Source organism: Macrotis lagotis, chromosome 8, assembly GCF_037893015.1.
Source record: "Macrotis lagotis isolate mMagLag1 chromosome 8, bilby.v1.9.chrom.fasta, whole genome shotgun sequence".
Classification (NCBI taxonomy): Eukaryota; Metazoa; Chordata; class Mammalia; order Peramelemorphia; family Peramelidae; genus Macrotis; species Macrotis lagotis.
The window spans coordinates 71430451-71451394 of record NC_133665.1 but is presented as its reverse complement, the minus strand read 5'-3'; positions in this window follow the sequence as shown (position 1 = coordinate 71451394).

Here is a 20944-nt window from a genome sequence, read left to right as displayed (position 1 = left end):
ACATCAAATAATTCAGTACTATATACTGTTACATAACCATCATACTAGCAAATGTCAGTTCTTTGTAAATAAACTTTTCTGTTTGTCAGATGGGTCTCTCAAGTGTTTCTAGCCCCACCTAACTTGTAAAAATCTATAAGAGCATTAGAAAAGTATCATTTTTTCACGTCTTCAAATTCTAAAGCTAGTGAGAGTTTGTATTTGAGACAGTTTTGTACACATTGCTTAGAGAAATCAAAAATTAATGCTTGTCACTTCAACCTCAAGATCTATTATAGCCACTTCGAAAATTACTTAGATTTTCATTGATCACAACACTAACCAAAACTGTAGACAATTTTCCGACACACTTGTGGAGAAGGGAATTCCGGGGGTAATAATTTGTTTACAGGAAATCTAATTTGTTTTCCAGGATGTGTGTGGTCCTCATAGAGGGATCCTCAGGGTTAACTGATCATCAAACAAGCCCATTCACAAAATTAATAACCCTTTTAGTTCTTCACAGAGGGGGAATAGACTTAACAAACCATGATAGGTTACAAAATTAATCATGATTGGCAAGAATTAAATAGCCCTTTGACACATGAAAATGTGACTTCATGATGACTTTCTAATAGTTGAGTCTAATGGAGAAAATAAGCAAAGCAAAAATAATGGCCAATCTAAAGCCCACTTCATCAGTACCTGCTTCCCTTAGGAGCATCTGAGCTTTTTCCCTGTCTGTTTCCTCTTTCTCTACTAGGTCAAAGCAGCCTCTAAAGGACAGGGCTGATAATGAAATTGGGTTAGCATTCTCCTTAATCTTGTAGGACTAGACTCTAATCCACTGGAATGTAAGGGACTTGGGTGGAGGTGGATTCCCTTGTCTTAATTGCTGAGGTTGGGGGGTGGTCTGAAAGGGGTAAAAATTACATAATCAAAGTCATGTCCTCCAGCCCCTCATTATAATAATATCACTTTCATTAAAATATTCTCTCATTAATTGTTAACCACTCTTAAACTGGGGGATGGAAGGAGGGCAAAGTTTGTATTTATTTTAAGACAGAAAGCCAATGGCCATTTTATTATTTGCTAACTATAGTTAATAAATTGATATTAATTATCTAGAAACTCTGTTTCTTGAACTTTTCATGCATGAGAGTTTGATGGATGGGACTTGTATCTTCTTCCTGACTTTGTTCATCATGACCACTTCGGGAATCTGAAGAAGATAAGGTATTTTATAGAGAGAGGTAGAGCCTTGCTCAGGTGTCTTTAAGTAATTTCCCACCTCTGAGATCACAGCTAGGTAGAAAGGTACCAATATGAAAAGTTGTTTGTGTGGTGGAATTTGCCATCTTGATAGTTTCCCTTTTATATTCTAGAAAAGGGATGAGATGTCAGACAGAAGAGGACATAGTTGGAGTAGCGGCAGCCAGCCTGTCTCAATAAAGACCAGCATTAACCTTTACATTCATTGTATTATTTCACCTGCCCTACCTCTGGCACTTTTAATAGTTTTTTATTTGACTAATTATTAAAGCATTTTTAAAAAGGGTTTTCTCTAATTCTCTGCTTCCTTGTTTGAATGTCCTATGGCTAAAGTCACAATTGGGAATTAATAATTGTAATTAATAATTAGTAAATGTCATAACAACCTGATTCTACAACTTTCTGGATCAGAATTTTAAGTTCCAGTCTGCACTTTGCCCTTGACCTGGCCCATGTTCTTATTTCAGTTTCCTCTTATTTTAAATAGAGGTCATAGTATTTATCCCCTTGTGGGGGCTTAATGGATGGAACATCCTTAAGTCATCCTTGAATATATTAGCTTTCCAATTCACCCAGCATGTGTCATAAGTTTTAATATATATAGTTAAAAAGAAATTCTGATTTCATTAATTTTACTAATAACATTCTTCTATGGAGGAAAATTAGGCAAGCACATTTGAGCTATTTATTTATAAAACTGATATAAGCTACACTGAGGTCTGGGCAGAAAAATCATTATCCGCAATGTTTGATAAAAAGGGAGGTTTTGCTCACTTTGCTGCAAAATGATGGAGGTGGCAAGGTAGAATTGTAAGGGGGAAATTTTTTTTTAAATAACATTATCTGCAATCATAGCTTAGAGCTGACACCCAAGATCAGACCACTGCTCCATCAAGTTCACTCTCCAGCACAGAGCAGCTGCTGATGCCTGATGCTTCACAGGGTTTCAGTAACCTTTTACCCCAATTAGTACACCTGGCCACCCAAACAATCCTATTCATGGAGGGAGGAGCTCCTTCCTGACCCATGCAGTGATCAGCCCATGCCCTGAAGGATGAAATGTGATTATCCTATCTCAGTCAGCTTTCACAACTACTGGGGCATTCAAAAGAAAAATGGGAAGTTACTGAAAAGGTAGAGGTGTTTGGAAGCTCACCCTTCCAATTTCCAGAGAGCACTAATAGGAAAACCCTTTCTTCCATTCCATCTGGCACATCACTGGTTTATTCATCTGAATTAAACTCAACATTTTGTGTTAAATAGGCTTATCTAGAACAACAAACCTCAAAGGTGTGTGTGCATGCGTGTATGTTGAGGGATCAATGGGCAAGATGCAAGCCATTAAAATGACAAATTGCCATAAATAGGAAAATCTGAAATATCTTTGAAATACATAGGGTCCACATATGCAGGTGCTGATATCATATATGTGGTTTTAAAAATAGAGTAGCTCATCAGAGCAACAGTTTTGCTATAGAGAATGAATTGCTAAGACTAAGGGTACTTTTGCATTGGCTGAAACCCAGGACCTTGGTAGTGTAATTACCGGAAGACTTTTAATGGCTAAAAGAAAACTGGCCTCTATTTCTGCAGAGGAATTAATATATCTAGGTAGCTGAGATATGCAATATTAAGATGTTGTATCAAGGTCTACCAATTACAGTCAGGTCTCCTGCAAAGATCAAGGCCCAGATTATTAATAGAATCAAACCAAGGCCAATTTCTATGTGGACTTACATTCAATGAATATTTACTGAGCATCTAGTCTGGACCAATACTAGGTCACCAGTGTTGTGAAGGGAGGAGGGAAATTGAGTTTATACATTTCTTGCCTTAAAGAATTTATAGTCTAGTGAAAACCAAAACTAGTAAGTAAAACAAATAGATTGCCAGTTGAAGGCATGCAAACATATATGTTATTGTTATCAAACAGAAATGTTAAAAAGGGAATTCTCAGAGTTCCTTGACTAGGGTTGTTTTAACGTTGTACTGTTCGGTAATGTTTAAAATTGTGTGACTGGGAACTGTGAAAAGACTGTCAAAACTGTGACAAGTGAAAGACAGGCAAATTGGGAGGAAAGGGCCCACTTTACAGCCTCACTAGCCTGTGAACACCTGTTAGCGGTGAAGTGGGCTGAGAGATGTATTTGGCACACATAAGCAGCAGCCGCCAAATCAGCCATCCTTGAGAATTGGGTGAAAATGTGATCCTCTATCTGTGACTTTGACTGTCATAAGCACATTCCTGTTTTTACCAAGGTACAGGAAGAGATGAGAAGAGAAAAGACCATTTCTGGAAATGACTGGCTCCTGCAATCTTCTGGCAATATTCTCTTGTGACCCAGAATTGAGAAAGAATGTTGTGCAGAGCTTGAAAGAAATTGGAAGAGGGCATCCAATCTAAGAGAACTTAAGTTGTCTGAAGGGGAGGCAGTATTGGTCCCCTTCTTAAATTGTAGGTGATTTCTTTCTTGAATGTAAACCAGTTCTGCAGAAGAGGCAGCATGGTTCAGACTGGGAGTTGAATCCTAGCTAGAAAAGTTGATATACATCTCTACAGTTTGGGTTTTTCCTTTTGCAAATGATGATGATAGAAAGGCTTCATAAATAAATCCCAAAATATGATAGAAATGTGATAGAACAATTAAAATTTTCAAAACCACTCAAATATCAGTGAATAGACTCATGATGGGCATTAGCAATTTGAAATACCTTAAAAATAAGCAATTATAAAGTCAAACTAGAGCAAAAGATGATATCAAAGGAATGTATGAATGAAATGGAGGCTGAGCTAGTCACATAGTAAAAGTCAGGGATGACCAAAGAACAGATTGTGTGCTCCTTTGATATCCTTGGGATACTCAAAAAATCCAAAGAGAGCTTCCAACATGTTGGGTGGACTCCTGGTGGTGAAATTATAGGACCTAATCAAGGGTATGAGCATAAAGGGCATTTGTGATTACTTTTTGATTTTCATCATGGAAGGGATGATAGTCATCTGAAAATTTAATAGCTTGATGAAACAGTCCAGCAAAGAGGGATAATGGAGGCAAATGGGTAACCACAACAGAAGAGGAACATCATTGCCTTACCACTTTGGAACTCAAGGGTATGAAATTCACTACAGGAGTGTTGTGTCATTATTTATTGGTGGGAATTTTGTAGCATCCTCCATCACAGGCAGGCAGCAGAGAGAGATGGAAGTTAGAAGAAAACACGCTCTAGGCATGTTTTTGTTTGCTGTTCAGCTCCGTGTTTCACGTTTAAATGGTTCACTTAGTGGGAAATGTAACTAACAAGTAAATAGAAACCAAGGAAGAAAAAGAAAAGCAAAATACACCCAGAGGAAAAAGTTTTCTGCTGTGGGGGCACTAGAACTGGCATATCTAAAATGCCAGCTGTCAGTATGTTTTGTTTTCAGTGGGTTTAAATATCTACATGGGGGAGTGAATGGAAGGACAAGCTAGAGTATTTGCTTTCTCTACACAGTGTTTATTTTAGAGGCAGGATGGGGCAAGGGAGAGAACTCTGGACTGGGCATGAGAGGACCTAGGATTGAAATCTCACTTCTACAATTTACTACTTGTGTGACGTTGGGCAGAGCACTGAACTTTAATGAGTGTTTCCCGCTCTCTTCTGTAAATGAAGAGATTGGCAGGTGGACTTTGAGGTCTCTTCCAACTCTCTTAGGATCCTCTTGGGATTATTAATTGAAAGAGAGAACCTGATATCAAATTGGAAGACCTGAGTTGGAAACTCAACCCTGCCAATTACTGGTTGTGATACCCTGGACAAATCACTCTCATCCTTAGTTTACTAACCCCGCCCCCAAATCCCAAGCAAACAAGCAACAACAACAACAAAAAAAACAGAGAGTTTTACATCATTAAAAATGAAGTGATAGAAACTGATAGGATCAAAAACAAAGGCAATGAAACCTCTGAGACTTTTCATCAAGAGGACCTGGATTCTGATGTTCCTCTAATACTTCCTGACTATGTAACCATGAGTAAATAACCTCTAGATATTTTAAACAAATCACTTCCTTTAACTTTTCACTGGAACTTTTTACTGATTTAAGTCATTCTTCCTTTTATCCCCCACCTTACTGGGCTTCCTGAAGTCATGAACTTTCCCTCAACCTGAAAGTATAGCTTAATGACTTTGTGTGTTTTTGCTTTTTATTTGTATACTTAAGAAATGCTGGGAAGAATTTGGAGTCAGAGAAGCTTGATTCAAATCCCAGTGTTTTTTTTCCCTCACTTATAACCTGTGTGACATTGTGAAAGTTAGTTAACTCTCTGGGCCTTAGTAGACTCATGTGTAAAAATGAAGATAATGACAATGCCTTTAGTACCTCGGCAAGATTGTTGGTTGTAAGGCTCAAATGAGATAATAGATATAACACCCTTTGCTAAAAGTGCTATAAATTTGTAAGTTTTTTAAGCATCTGAAGTCAGCATTCTGTCATGAACCTCTTTGACAAGTTGGTAAAATTTATAGATCCCTTCTCAGAATATTTTAAATGAAAAAAAAAATAGAATATATAGGAATACAAAGGCAACCAAGTATATTGAAAGTTACTCCCCCCACAAAAAAATTGAATGAAATCAAGTTCATGGGCTGCAGGTCAAAAACCCCTCAAATATCAATGAATAGTGGGCATCAGCAGGCTGAAACACCTTATAAATGAATAATTACAAAGTCAAAGTAGAGCAAGAGATGATATCAAAGAAATGTATAAATGAAATGGAAGATGAACTATCTCAAGATTTATCTATGTAAATATGATAGACTGTTATCTTGGATATGATTCAAATGTGTTTCACCTGATTAAGGGAAAGCAGAGGCCTTGCTTCCATTTCCTTGAGCAAGATAGCATGTTTATCAAACTAAAGATGACTTGAACCTGGGAGGGGGAATTAACAATATTAGGGGGCAGAGACAAGATTTAAAAAAAAAATGACAGGCTGAAATGATGTGCCAGATATAATAAAATAAAATACAAAAGGGTCAAATATAATAGACTATATATTGACTTAAACAAATCCTTTCTAGAAGGACAAAATGGGAGAGGGGAAATCTCATATGCACTGATCAAATGAGAAGGATCTAGAATTTGGGGTCGACAACAAACTTACTCTGAGGCAAGATGTCAGCCAATAAAACAAATGAGATCCCAGGCTACATTAGGTGAGGTACAGTGTTCAGAATTCTGAGGCAATCTGACCACCAGTACTTTAATGTGGTCTGGCCAGACCATACTGGAAGAACTGTGTTTAGTCCTGGAGTTCTGAGTGCCACATTTTATGGGGAAATGATGAGTGGAATCATGTACAGAAGGAGGCATATATGTTGTTGAGAGGCCAGCATTTCATGTCACATAATAAATTGCAGGTGGCTAGGGATTTTAGCCTAGAGAAGATGTGATGGTTATCTTCAATTATTTGCTGGACTGGCTAGCCTTTGGAAGAAGAATTAAAATTGTTCTTTTTGATGTCAAAGGATAGAACTAGGAGTTATATAGAGAAATTACAGACATGGATTTATTTAATTTAAGGAAAACTTCCTAACAACTGAAACTATCTTAAAGTGAAATGGACTGCCTCAGAAGCCAAGTATTACTTTTGACTGGAGGTCTGTATGAGTAGACAGGATGACCATATACATATTCTCACACATACTTGTATTAGAGGGGATTCTTATTCAGGTTCCAATCCCTGGTTTTTATGCACCTGATATGCCACTTAAACCTGTTCATTAATAAGAACAAGATATATTGTCTTTATACATAATACATACATGATACATGAGACAACCACATTGACATCCTAGGGGTTAGACAATCAAGACCAGAAAACACTTGGGATATAATATTAAGTTCTCTGGGGTTCCCCAAGAGCTAGCCACCCCACTCGACTACCTTTTCCTCATTTTATTTGGCAGTATTTGTTTACTCAGCCTGAATTTCAAGAATGTATTTTTATCCAATCAGATTCCCAACTCAGAGCTCTCACAAAATGGAAAACCTCTGCTTTTCTTCCTATTGTTATTATGTTTCATTGTAGTTTATTGAGAAAAGTATGACTAAAACATAATATACAATTCTTTAATCAAAACAATGGAAGAATGGGAGGAATAGATTCAAATTTAATAAACAGTGAATGGGAGTTTTTCATATACAGATTCTTCCCAGAAAAGGTATTCCCAAAACCCTTTTGTTCTATAGTCCAGACAAAATCTTGGGAGGCCAAAGAAATTCATTTTTGGCATTAGGATTCAAAATTCTTCTTTGTCTGCAGACATGCCAAAATGCAGAGCTCACTACTGCCCTAGTTCCTCCCATAGAGAGCACAATGCCTTGCCCATGCTGGGACCTAAGTAAATGTTGATTTCATTCAGTTAAATTAAATTCAGTCCCATCAACATGATGCAGTGGAAATGAGTATCAGATGTGGAACCAAGAACTTCGGATGCTAATTCTGATTCAGATGGCTGCTAGTATTCAGGTTATGAACATATCATTTCCTTTCTCTGAGCCTCAATTTCTATATTTGCAAAATGAAGATGGGTGACTCATTAACTTCTTTTAGTTTTCCTCTTTGATCTCCATCTTAATATAGGAAAACACACTTCACCTGGAAACCCTATCCTGAGCTAGAGCTCCTCTCCTTCCCTTAACAATATGGATCAAATTGAACATTATATCTGAACCTTGCAACAACTATAAGCATCTGAATGTTCCAGGTGCATTTCAATGAATCTTTATTTATTCTACAAAGTTATATGAATTAGTGGTTCAAGTTGTAGTGGACATTTCTCTACCTGAATACTCTTGCAGGATTAAGGCCTCCTAAACTTGCTCAGTTATGATTCCCCAAATTGATAATATAGGTTATATTGTAGTCATAAATAAATATTAAATTCTTTATGTGACCCTTGACAAGTTTTTGTTGGGTGCTGCGGCCGAGAAGAGTTAAAAAGCTGGACACTCCTGCTCTATAAGAAATATCATTCTTACCAGAGGACTATTTCTTTATCTTCACAAATTGCTACAAAATTGCCTTCATAATCAGGTTTTCTCCTTACATTACTTTAATTTTTCTTTTCTATTCAAGAGTCATTTTCTTTGAAACAGAAACACATCAATATACATTTTAGTTAATTGAAATAAAACGCAATTATTTGCTGTTATCTGGTCAAACTTTTGTTCCCAAGAAAATTTCTAGCTTCTTTTGTTTGATTCACCATCTTTCAATATTTTAGAACTATGCTGGGAAAAATTGGGGGAAAACAGTATCTAAGGACAATAAGAGAGGTTAAATAACAATCTCTCTATGGGTCCCATTGAGCAAATATTGAAAATTACTGATGTGGGTTGTAATATGCTACAATTATTTAAGGTACTCAAATTTTATTCCTTTGACTTTCCTTTTGCACTTAAAAGATTGAGTCACCGTAGAGAAGAATATGAAAGAGTGAAGAACCTGAATTTGGTACCAGAATACCTTGATTCAGATCTTAGGATTACTACTTTTACTACTTGTAACTTTTCTGCCTCAACTTTCTCATCAGGAAAATGAGATGATTGAGCACATTGCTATCTAAGGTCCTTTTTCTCTAGGCAAATTCTATTAAAAATTATGCCCAAGTGATTTATTTGTTAGGTTCACATGAATTTGTTGAAGGCAAAATTTCCTGTCTACTTTATCTAAACTTTAAGCACCAAATGTTCCCTGCATTGATGATTCTGTGGTAGAGTCAGCAGCTATGATTCAGAGAAATAAAAAATCCCAAACATAAAACTTATATATCCTAATAAAGTCTATTGTATGGTATTTGGAGTAAACAATGATGGTGGATTGTGAGATTAAATTCATGGTTCCTAGTTTCCCAAGTGCTTCCCTTTGTGAAAGATGATGTTCCTCATATTGTGGAGATCTCAAATCTTATGTAGTCTCTATAAAGAACAACATGGAGGTCTGCTTCATAGGATGGAAAGAGTAAAATTCTTCCTAACTTTTCCTTTTTATGCAGAAAGAGTTCTGTCTCTGAGAGGTATTGGTGATGCTTCACCAATTTTCTCATTTCTAAGAAATTTTAGGGGAATAATTAGTAGGGAGACCTGATACTCCTACTCCCAATGCTCAGCTTTGGAATCCAACAAGAATGAAAAGAATAACGATTCCATAAAGTTTGTCCATGGACAGAAATCCTTAAGTATTAGCTCTCCAGAGCCAGCCTTAAGTCTTTAAAACATATAATGAACAGATTTATCAATCAATCAATAGGTATTTCATGCAATCTCACCACATACTGATTGGCTCCCATTGATATTGTGATTCCTCCAGTATAGTGGACTCTGCCTGGATTTAAACTTTGTTTTTGTCTTTTCCTGTGAATATCATTATTCTTCCTTGGTTCAGCTTTGTCTGTTTCTACCTACTGCCTGGCACGTGGCCATCAAGCTCTTACTGCAGCCACCTCCATCCCTGTCCTCTGTCCACCTCCTGGGGAGGGGACCCACACTCAGCAACATCTGCAGTCACTTCTACTGAGCTTCTGCCTCCAGACCCATAATCCCAGAAGATACATGAGATGCATACTACAACCTCAGAAGAAAAAAAATAGACCCATCAACCAACTCTTCTAAGCACCTGATTACTAGAATGTATAAGCCATTGTATTCAATTCTCCAGTAAGAGTTCTGAAATATAATGTCACCCTAGTGGAGAGCCATAAAATGGGGAGTCAAAAGGCTGACTGAGTTGTCAATGGAGTCTTCATTGTGAACTCTGATGTTCTCCTTGGCATTTACCCAGACAATCTGAGGCTATGACATTAATATGTGGTTCTTTATGAGAATCTATGCCTGGTTGCTTTACTGGAAAAGATGGGAGGAAAAAGTTCTGATTTCTCCTGTAGTTCATTAAGATGAGGACAATTGAATATATGTATGGATATATGTTTATCTATAAGGTACATTATGTGTATGTATGCATGTATTCAAATATATAGATACGGAATTGTAGTTATAAATGTATAAAGCCAAAATGCAATATAAATAAACACATACAAATGTGTATTGTAACATGTATGTACAAGTATATATGTGTATCCTCTTTGGCAACTTCTGAAAGAATGTAGATGAGAGTCACATAGGATTGGATGGCGATGGATGATGAAAAGAATCATTGGAAGTAATTCCCAAATTAATAATATCATAGATTCATTTGAGTATCAATAATTTCATGATATCTTCCATTTTAGTTATGGTATCTCAACCTGGGGTTCATTATTTTTTAAAGTATTTTGATATCTATATTACAATATAATTGACTTCTTTTGTAATTTTATTTTATGCATTGAACAAAGCATAAAAGAGGTTTGTAGTCTTTGCCAAAAGAGTTCATGATACACAAAAAAGTTAAGAACACCTGTTCTAAGATTGTTCTAGGATCAGTTGCTGCTCTTCATTGGTAAAGTGAATTTCCTCTTTGGGGATTTCCCATACCAATATATGAACTAACTAAACAAACAAATTTCATTGTAGTATAGATTTTAAACTTAGAAGGGACTTCAGAGGTCATTTAATCCTATCTCCTTATTTGGCAAATAAGGAAACCGAGAACCAGGGAAGTTAAATGACTTACTCAAGGTCATACAGAGAGTCCCAGAGGTAGAATTTGAACTCGGGTCTTCAGATTCTAGAGCCAATATTCTTCCCATCATGCTGACAATGCCTTAGTATAATTCCAATGTCTCATCACTGACAAGAAAGATGACTATGATCTTTTGAAGGGGTTGTTGCACCAACTAATCACAAACTTTGGCAGTGGGAAGGGTTTCAAGAATGGTCATGGTGGTGGACTATTTCTGCTGTCTGAGAGCATGTTAGCTAAGTCTGGGGTATGCTCATCACAATGGGGATCATTTTTTTCAGTCATTCTAATTTATGAAAGCGTTTACTTTGGCATAAAGGGGCTTCAATCTGTGTCACTGGAGAGAGTACCAACACTAATAAAATCATAGATCCTTGAAATAAATGTTTGTAATGGGGCTTCCAACCAAACCTAGAGTATTTTCCATTTGGATATATATATATAAAGATATATATATATATATATATATATATATATATATGGAATAAGAAGTATCTCTAGTTTGTTGGAGAGACTACTGTATGGTTGTTTATGGGACTAGTGGAGTCCTGAACTGCTGGGATAGAAAGACGTATAATTCCCTTGACTCTTTAGGAGCCATACTCATGGAAAGAAAATCTGCAAGCATATGAGAGGAGATAGTTTTTTGACATGTAACTGATTTCCAGCTTCCCTCATAAAAATTGTTAGAATAGACTTCCTTAGGACCTTGGGACTGGGCCATCCCTCAGTGGGATCTGAATCTCATTTTACTTCTAGATAAAGAACTCATTTACACATACTTTGGTATAATCTTTAGAATTTCTCCAATTTCTGTTTGATATTTACTTGAATAAATGCACTATGCACTATTTATAATGGTATTCTGTACAGTCAGAATTTGGTGGAAAGGTGATAAGGTGGTGAATGAATGCTAAGGGCTGCTCTCTCCTTAAAGAGTGACTGCAGAAGCAGCTTCTCTCCTGTACCAGACTTGTAGACATGGAATAAGACAGATGAAGACAAGAAAAGTTAAAAAGAGGTTGGGTTATAAAGGGCATTGAATGCCAAACAAAACATTTTGTATAATCTCAGAAGCAATAGGGAGCCACTGGAGTTTATGAAGTAAAGGGTGAGAAGGTTAAACCTCCATTATAGGCTTTAGGAATATCCCTATAGTGGCTGAATGAAAGACTGATTGCAGAGGGGAGAGAGACTTGAGGCAGAAAAATCCAATATCTTGCCAAATTTAGGTGCTGAGACAATGAAGGCCTGTACTAGTGACAGTGTCAGAGAAAAGGAGGCATGTTTGAAAAACACTGAAAGATGATATTAACAGGCTGGCAACAGTTTGGATATGGAGGGAGTAAGAGAAGGAAAAATAGTCAAGAATTGAGAATGACACATTAGAGTGTGTGGGGGGGCGCTCCATTGCCCTCTATGTGATGATCATCTTTGGTTCCTCAAAGGCATTAGGATTCTAGGTCTCATTGCCAAACAGCAATGTCAATAAAATGTTTCTTTGAAAAGAAGAGAGGGGACTTCCAGCCAAGATGGTGGAGAGAAGACAGGCACACTGCTAAAAGTCCCCTGATCTTCCGTCATATATAATATGAAATAAACCTCTTAACAGAAATCCAATCTACAAAACCCAGAAAGAAAGGCCAGGAGGGTGGCTAGATAGCATAGTGGATAAAGCACTGGCCTTGGAGTCAGGAGTACCTGGGTTCAAATCCAGTCTCAGACACTTAATAATTACCTAGCTGTATGGCCTTGGGCAAGCCACTTAACCCCATCTGCCTTGCAAAAACCTAAAAAAAAAAAAAGGCCAGGAGAAGAACATCTACCTTAGGATTTGTCTTCCATGATTGTGGGTGAGACCGGGTGCAAAGGGTGGACTCTGCCAGGAGCATGGGACCACTGGGAGCCTGAGGGTCTGATAACCAGACTGGCTTGAGCAGCATCAGGGCTAGAGCCTGATCAGCCATGGGGGCACGGGCCAACTAGGGAGCAGAGGCATTGGTTGTGGTGCTGACCATCTGGAGCTTGCCAGCAGGGCTGGAGGAAGAGTTCCAGTGAGGGAGAGCTGCAGACATTGATCCCTCAGCTCCTTTGGTAGGGAGGAACTTAGAGTTGTATCTTCATTTCAGCTGAAGTTTCTTCCCAGAACAAACACAATTACAGCCCACCTTCTGCCCCAGGCTAAGGCCAAGCAGCAGAACCACCTCAGCTGTGAATAGGAAGAATGATTACCTCACTCCAGGGTATAGCCCACCATTGATCAAAGATAAAAAGTTTCAACAGCTTCAACCACTCCCTCCAGGCCAAGGGATTGGACCTCAATCAAGGTCACAGACACTCCAGAGAAAGTCATCAGCACCTGGCCAACTGGCCTGCTGGAGATATTACACTCAGCAAAACCTCTAGGGATCCCAACACCAAACCACTATGAACCAGCTCCTCCCCAACACAAGGTCTTAGGATAATGTAGAAAGGCCAGCACAAAGGAGGGTACATAGAAAAATTCTTGGAAGGAAAAGACACTAACTCAGAGAGATCTAGAACATCTGCGGGGAATATAACCTTCTCTCCAGCACAGAAAGACTTCCTTGAAGAAATAAAGAAGGTTAAAAATCAATTGGAAAATTTGGGAGAGAAAATTAACACCTTGAAACAAGAAAACAATTCTTACAAAACTTCAATTAATCAAATGGAAAACTCTTATGAAAATAGAATTGATCGATCGGAAAAGGAGTTGTAAAAGGTAAATGAAGAAAATTCTTCTCTAAAAATAAGAATGGAGTCTGTGGAAACTAATGACTTCAGGAAGCAGCAAGAGGCTGTTAAAACAAAACTAAAATAAAAAATAAAAAAGAAGAAAATGTAAAGTACCTCTGACCTCAAGAATAGATCAAGGAGAGACAACCTGAGAATTATGGACCTTACTGAAAAACATTGAAGAGAACAAAAGCCTGGACTTAATATTACAGGATTTAGTGATGGAAAATTGCCCTGATATCATGGAACCAGAGGGCAAAATAGTTATTGAAAGAATGCATCAGGGGTGGCTAGGTGGCCCAGTGGATAAAGCATCAGCCCTGGAGTCAGGAGCAGCTGGGTTCAAATCTGGTCTCAGACACTTAATAATTACCTAGCTGTGTGGTCTTGGGCAAGCCACTTGACCCCATTTGCCTTGCAAAGGCCTAAAAAAATAAGAATGCATCAAATCACTCCTGAAAGGAATCCTAAAATGAAAACACCAAGGAATATTGTGGCCAAATCCCAGAACTATCAGTTAAAAGAGAAAATCCTGCAAGCAGCCCGAAAGAAACAATTTAAATACCAAGAGCCACAGTAAGGATTATGCAAGACCTGACTGCATCAACATTAAGGGATCAAAGGGCCTGAAATATGATATTTTGAAGATCAAGGGAATTTGGAATACAGCCAAGAATCCACTATCTGGCAAAACTGAGCCTTTTCTTCCAGGGAAAAAGATGGCCATTTAACAAAATGGGAGATTTCCAACAATTCTTGATGAAAAGACCAGAATTAAATAGAAAATTTGGACATCAAGTAGCACCTATTCCTACTAAAAACACTAGAGAGTGTAAGGATAAATGGAGTGTCCTTAGAATAATAAGCAGTATCTATCTGAAGCCATCAACAAGCATTATATTTAATGGGGATAGGCTATCGGCATTCCGATTAAGATCAGGGGTTAGGGGTAGCTAGGTGGCGCAATGGATAAAGCACCAGCCCTGGAGTCAGGAGTACCTGGGTTCAAATCCGGTCTCAGACACTTAATAATTATCTAGCTGTGTGGCCTTGGGCAAGCCACTTAATTCCGTTTGCCTTGCAAAAACCTAAAAAAAAAAAGAAATAAGCTATTCCCCAATTGACAAATGCTCAAAGGATATGCAAAGGCAATTTACAGATGAGGAAATCAAAGCAATCCTTAGTCATATGAAAAATTGTTCTAAATCATTACTTATTAGAAAAATGCAAATTAAGCATCTCTGAGATACCACCTCATACCTCTCAGACTGGCCAATATGACCAGAAAGGACAATGATCAATGTTGGAAGGGATGTGAGAAACCTGGGACAATAATACATTCTTGGTGGAGCTGTGAACTCATCCAACCTTTCTGGAGAGCAGTCTGGATCTATGCCCAAAAGGCAACAAAAATGTGCATACCCTTTGATGCAGCAATACCACTATTGGGTCTATACCCTGAAGAGATGATGATGAAAATGGGTAAAAACATCACTTGTTCATAGTAACCCTGTTTATAGTGGCAAAGAATTGGAAATCAAGTAAATGTCCTTCAATTGGGGAATGGCTTAGCAAACTGTGGTATATGTATGTCATGGAACATTATTGTTCTATTAGAAACCAGGAAGGATGGGAATTCGGGGAACCCTGGAGGGATTTGCATGAATTGATGTTGAGAGAGATGAGCAGAATCAGAAAAACATTGTATACTCTAACAGCAACATGGGAATAATGATCAACCTTGATAGATTTGCTCATTCCATCAGTGCAACAATCAGAGACAATTTGGGGTTATCTGCAATTGATAATCCATTTGTATCCGGAGAATGAATTGTGGAGTTTGAACAAAGACCAAGGACTATTATCTTTCATTTAGGGAAAAAAACCTGATATCTTATTGTCTGATCTTGCTATCTCTTATACTTTATGTTTCTTCCTTAAGGATGTGATTTCTCTCTCATCACTTTCAATTTGGATCAATGTATACCATGGAAACAATGTAAAGACTAGCAAATTGCCTTCTGTGGGGGGGGGGGGAGGGAAGCAAGATTAGGGGGAAAATTGTAAAACTCAAAATAAATAAAATCTTTAAAAGGAAAAACAAAAAGCAAACAAAAGCCTTTCCTGTTAATGGAAGTTTGAAGTATGTAAAAATACTGTGCAGTTTACTGAAAGCAAGCCATTCCATTCTTTCTTCTGGACACAACTCACTGTGTGTCTATGTCTGTCCCAGATATTTATGTCCCCAACATATATAAAATGGAGATACACCATACTGTGTCCATTCAGATGCATGTTGAAACCTAGTCTACAGACATTTTTCATCCATTTGTTCTTTCTTGTGTAGGTAGACAGGCCATACTCCTTTGAGTGATCACAGATCTTTTCCAGAAGTATTAGTAATGTCAAAACAATGTTACTTGCAAGCAGGAGCATCCATAGGGAATCTCTCCTTGACCTAGACTTTGAGCTGGATTTCCTCCACCACAGTGAATTCTTTTGGCAAGCACATATCTCCCTTTAAAAAATTATCTCTTGTCTGATGTTTATTATCAGAGGATCATAGAACAGTGTAATTTCTGTGTTCTTATGTCTTCCAAAGAATCTTAAATACTATTGAAATGTGGATAGGGACACCTTAATGTAAAAGTTTTTAAGATAGTTCATTGTTCTGCTGAGTCCCGTGCTTTTTTCACAATTAAGAACTAGTATATTCAATGGAAGTTTATATTTTCTACCTTTTTTATTTAAATTGTGAGATAGTCAAAACAGGTCCATTACTGAATATCATTTACAAAAGTTTCCTCAAGGAAATCCTCAATTTATGTATAAATGATTATCATAATTTGTATAGATTAACCATATAGTTCATTATATAGTACAGTTTTATATACTTGTAAATTGTAAATTGGTCCCTCTAACACCTTCAAAATTATGCTGTCTCTAGGACAAATTTCATATATATATATACATACATACTTTATTCAGTCCAGCTGTTTTTCCCATTTTTGTTCTCTTTCCCTGCAAGCAGCTAAGGGACTATGATGTTAGTGTAGTGATTCCATTTTCTTGATGAAGGAGAGTTTGTTGTAATTTTTTTTTCAAATATTTTCCATTTTTCTTCAACTTGTAGTTCCCTTTCCATTTTCATTCTTGAATACTTTTGGTATGACTTTGCTTAGTTGGATATCCTGCCAAGCTTTCTTAAAACTTGTTTTTCCCTCTACTGCTTCTCTCTTCTTTATGAGATGACAATGCTCATAATCATCTATCATCCTTCACAAGATTTTACAAATGTATGTATATCCTGTTTCTCTCTCTGTCTCTGATTCTGGGGGCTCTGTCTCCCATCAAACAATTTCTGACCAAGGTACCTTCTGGATTTCTTTGATTCCTTTGTTGTAGCATTAGTTTAATTCCTGGAAAAATTATTATAAGCAGTGTTGATGTTATTTTTGTTGTCCATTTCTAATTTCTAATTTTCTTTTGCATAATTAATCCTGGGTTAATGTTCCGTTACAGAGATGGGGGAGAAGGTTCATGAAATAGAGAGCCCTGGATATAATAGCAAGGTTTGTGTGTATGTGTGTGTTAATATATGTTGATTAGTTTTGCTTACTTTTTTCACTACTATTTCTTTAAAAAAATTTTGATGTTGTTAAAAAGGATAGTTTTCTGGGAGGGGGAAGGAAGGAAGAACAAAGGAAAAATGTAGGCATTGTAAATAAAAAACTTCTAAAATATATTTTAAAAATTCCATTGAAAACTTTTTAAATTTATGATTAAATTTCTTAATTTAATTCATTACTCTTATTTTCTACTTTTTTCTTAATATGAATTCTGGTCATTGATCTGACAAGTCAAAAGTCTGACTATACCTATAGGGACACAGTTGTTCAGTTGTTTTAAGTTATGTCTAACTCTTCATGATCCCATTTGAGGTTTTCTTAGAAAAAAATATTGAAGTGGTTTGCCATTTTCTTCTTCAGCTTATTTTATAGATGAGGAAACTGAGGCAAATGGAGTTAAGTGACTTGCCCAGGGTCATACAACTAATGTCTGTGGCCAGAATTAAACTCAGGTATTCCTTATTACAAGTCTGGCACCCTAACCAACTAGCTGCTCTTACTGAGAGGGATAATTCTCAAATTCATATTAAGTCTTTTTCTTTTTGTTAAAATACAGTCAGTTTTATTTTTTGTGATGTTTTCAGTGCTTGCTATGTTCAGCACCTACCTATTCTCTTTTTGAAAAAAAAAGTTTTGTAAGGGCATACAACCTTCCAAGAAATTCTTCATTTTCCATGATCAACTCCCCTTGGATTCAGCTATCCAGAGTATCCCCAAGATAAGTGGATTTCATGAAGTTTCATTAGGATTCATATTCGGGTTTTGATAGTTAACTCCTTCTTAATCCCACCCAGTTGCCTCTCCCCTCTCCTCTCAAACAGCTACTTTCATTTTATTTCAGCAGTTCTCCTTTACCTTGTTCCACAGAAAACCATGCTCCTGTTGCCTGCTACATTCCCTAACAGCATCATACCTGGAGTCTCCCTCCCTTCTCCCAATGCCATACTCCCCATCCCCACTTTTCACATTCCTTTTGTGTTTTTGTCTTCCCCATTACACTGTAAACTCCTTGAGGGCAGATTCTGAATTTTTTTTTTCTTATTTGGTTCCACAATGCTTATCACAGTACCTAGGACATATACCAAGTGCTTAATAAATGAATTGATATAGAGAGGTATGAGACTCCTGAACAGTCTCCTATGACTTTCACCTCTCTCACTTCTTTCTTCTGAAAAACATTTCTATCCATTTTCATCTTTTCATTATTGCTACTTTGCTTCATAACTTCACTAACATGCATCACCTGAATTTTAAGTCCATTTTTGTATGTTTTGGGTGCCAAATAAACACTCTAATGACTCCTTTCTTTCCTTCCCCCAAAGAATATGCATACTAAACCTGTAACTGCAATTTCCACATTTGTTCTTGTCCTTTTTATATAGAGAATGTTTAATTCAAATGATTGATGCCCTCTTGTTATAGATTTATTCTTTAGCAGACAAGAATCTCAAATTTAGATCAACAAGTCAAATTAAAGCTACTTGATGGCCAGATTACTGGGTGATTCTTACTTAGTACTATCTACTTGCGCTTGTACCACTCTGCCATCATCAGTACAGAGATAGAAACGTGTCATTTTGTATTGTTCTCTGTTTCGTGGATTATCATAGCCAAAATAATTGCATTACTGGAAGTGAACTTTTTTATGTGTTGTGAAGTAGCAACCCAGAATAAAGAAAGATTCTCACTGAATTTTAGACTATGAAAATAAATATGTTCTAACCTTTCCAGAGTTTGTTCTAATTAGGAACAAATGTTAAATTTAGAGGTTGTCCAAATCAGGGACAAAATTACCAGAATTTTCACCTTAAGAAAGAGAAAGGAGCAGCTAGGTAGCGTATTGGATAGAATACCAGCCCTGGAGTCAGGAGGACCTGAATTCAAATCCAGTCTCAGACACTTAGTAATTGCGTAGCTGTGTTACCTTGGGCAAGTAACTTAAACCCCACTGCCTTAAAGAAAATAAAATTTAAAGAAAAAAGAGCAAAACAGAATTAGGTTAATACACATTTATTAATATTTCTCTAAGTCATGAATTACACAGGCATACATGGGGTGGGTCCAGTTAGAAAGCCATCACCCACTCCCCAAATGGAGCCCCATGGTGGAAGTTTTAATAGTTTTGACTCTCAGAAGGTAAATCTAAACTATCACCTCTGACTTGTCCAAACCCAGAATGAGGCAGAAGTAACCAAGGCAACCCAGGAAGCGGGGATGGAACTCAGGATGGGACTTGAGAGAACTCGGTATATCTGACATTCCAGTAAAAGGAATGTCTTATCAGTTATGATCCCATCCAAGCAATAAGGGCTATTTTGATGGAATTATGAAGGCAAGCTTTTGCTTCTTAGTTTACATTATTACATTCAAATATGTATCTTTCTTAATGACAAGTTTCTTGCTAATTGCTAATTATATCTGATTACCTTGAGACCTTCTTTTGATGATGCTGATGATGTTTGTCTTTTGTTCTTAAAGACCACGGCTAATATCCTGACAAGCACATGAATTGGATTTGAGTGAGGAGGTGCTGTGCTAAGTCACTAGTCTCACTTTCTTCTCCAGAGCCATCTGGATCCAATGGCCAGATATGAATCAGGACAACAGGAGATGGTCCTCGATGTGAGACAATCAGGGTTAAAAGATTTGCCCAGGGACAAGTTAGTTAGTGCCAAGTGTTGGAGGTTGGATTCCAATTCTTGTCCTGCTGACTCCAAGGACAATGCTATATACATATACATACACACATATAATATAAAATAATATGTATATGCATATATGGTTATATATACATACATGTGCACATATGTATATAATATATTATATATTTATATAAAGAGAGATATAGAGCTATATACACAGAGAGTTATGTATGTACATACATATATGTTTATATTTGTATATGTGGGAAAGTTCATTGTTGACAGTGTTTAGGTAGGCTATTCCTTGGAAGAGAGATACTCTGTTCCTGAGAACATATTCAAAGCTTTTCTAGAATTGTACAACAACCTGTGTTCCACTGATACAGCCTCTTTGGTACTCAATACACTGAAGGGTACAATTCAGAAATAAAATTCAGGTAACTTTACTTCATTGAATATTTATCATCTTTGTTTTAGGCATCTTTCAAATAAGCCAAAAGATGAAAGATCTAAATGCATGTTTAAAAATGTGATTTACTGCTCCTGACCTTAAGGATTAGTAATTATTTTTACTGAAATTAGTATTTCTGCTTTTTATAACAGAGCAAGCTTGATGGTGTTTTTCAATTCAGAAGAGATGGTTTCCAAACATATAGCTGTATCCAGGGTTTTGGCTGCTTTTTTGACAACATATGACATAAATCCTGCTTAGGGAATAATTGTTTGGGATGATGCCGAGTTACCAGGTCATTTAAATCGATGCTGTGTGTGCTATTGCACACTTAAAATTATTTACACTGCTCTTATCTCAGCTCCAATCTGTTCCCTATCACTAATGCAGTGGAGAGCAATTTTCTCCAGAATACTGAAGTCCTTCTGATTTCATTTTGGCTTTCACATCTGCTGCTGTGAGCAAAAGCCCTAGAAATAAAAACCTATTAGAGAAGCACATGGAGACTTCAAGGAAAGTGAATTTAAGAGGAAAAACCCAGGAATTTTCTCA